This window comes from Sinocyclocheilus grahami, unplaced genomic scaffold, assembly GCF_001515645.1.
Source record: "Sinocyclocheilus grahami isolate Dianchi unplaced genomic scaffold, SAMN03320097.WGS_v1.1 scaffold911.1, whole genome shotgun sequence".
NCBI classification, from domain to species: domain Eukaryota; kingdom Metazoa; phylum Chordata; class Actinopteri; order Cypriniformes; family Cyprinidae; genus Sinocyclocheilus; species Sinocyclocheilus grahami.
This window is the reverse complement of record NW_015506090.1, coordinates 23766-25148: the sequence shown is the minus strand read 5'-3', so window position 1 is coordinate 25148 and position 1383 is coordinate 23766. Positions and strand designations below refer to the sequence as shown.

Genomic DNA, 1383 nt, shown 5'->3' with positions numbered 1-1383 from the left:
TGAAGTAAAGGATGTGGTTGCTACGGTGGGTTCCCAAGGCTGTGTGGTAGAACTCTCATTGCCGGAGCAGATTGAATCTGTTGACTTATCTGCTTTGGAGTTGGAGGAGCAAGATAGGGTCAGGACCCTGTTGCAGAGCTATCAGTGTGTGTTTTCGGCTCATGACAGTGACTAACCTGATCTCGCATGACATTCCCCTTTACAGATGAAATCCCAGTCCGGCAGCGATATAGGCGTTTGCCCCCTTCGGAGTATGATGTGGTGAAGACGCACATCAACCAGCTGCTGGAGGGCCAGATAATTAGAGAGAGTTGTAGTCCCTATGCGTCTCCTATTGTTTTAGTGAAAAAGAAAGATGGTGGCCTGCGCATGTGCGTAGACTACCGTCTGTTGAATTCAAAGACCAGGAAGGATGCGTTTCCGCTGCCTCGCATAGAGGAGACATTAGATGCACTGACAGGAGCCCGCTGGTTTTCCACTTTGAATTTGGCCAGCGGGTACAACCAAGTTCCAGTCACTGAGGGGGATAGGCCCAAGACTGCATTCTGTACTCCGTTCGGGTTATTCGAATGGAATAGGATGCCTTTTGGCCTTTGTAATGCTCCCAGCACTTTCCAGCGTTTGATGGAAAGATTGTTTGGTGATCAAAGGTGATCATCAGTCGTTGCTTTTGTATTTGGACGACATTGTGGTATTTTCCTCCTCAGTGACCCAGCATCTGGAACGGCTGGAGGTGGTCTTGAGTCGATTGAAACGGGAAGGTCTTAAAGCAAAGCTGTGTGCGTTCTTCAAACCACGGGTTAAGTATTTGGGTCATGTGGTGTCCTCCCAGGGGGTCGCCACAGACCCAAGTAAAGTGGAGGTAGTGGCGAATTGGAGCCGTCCTAGTAATGTTACAGAGCTCCGTTCATTTTTAGGGTTTGCCAGTTACTATCGCCGTTTTGTGGAGGGATTTGCCAAATTGGCAGCCCCTCTACATAAGTTGGTTGCTCAGTTTGTTGGGGGCAGGCATAAATTGTCAGGACCAAGATTTGCCAGTGCGTGGACCGAGCATTGTCAAAAGAGTTTTGACACCTTGAAGGATAAGCTCACAACTTCGCCTATTCTCGCATATGCCGATTTTTCATTGCCCTTCATCCTTGAAGTGGATGCCAGTCACCGGGGCCTGGGGGCAGTCCTCTCCCAGGAACAGGAGGGAAAGGTTCGACCGATCGCGTTTGCCAGTCGCAGTGTGCGGCCCACCGAGCGCAACCCGGTAAATTACAGCTCAATGAGACTTGAATTTTTGGCGCTCAAGTGGGCAATGACGGAAAAATTCCGAGAGTATTTGTTGGGGCATAAATGTATGGTTTTTACAGACAATAACCCCCTGAGTCATTTGTC

At 49.4% G+C, this 1383-nt stretch overlaps 1 pseudogene; it reads left to right on the top strand.

Moving 5' to 3' along the window:
• LOC107564114 (uncharacterized) overlaps positions 1-1383 on the top strand; it is a 9958-nt pseudogene that overhangs the window by 3242 nt on the left and 5333 nt on the right.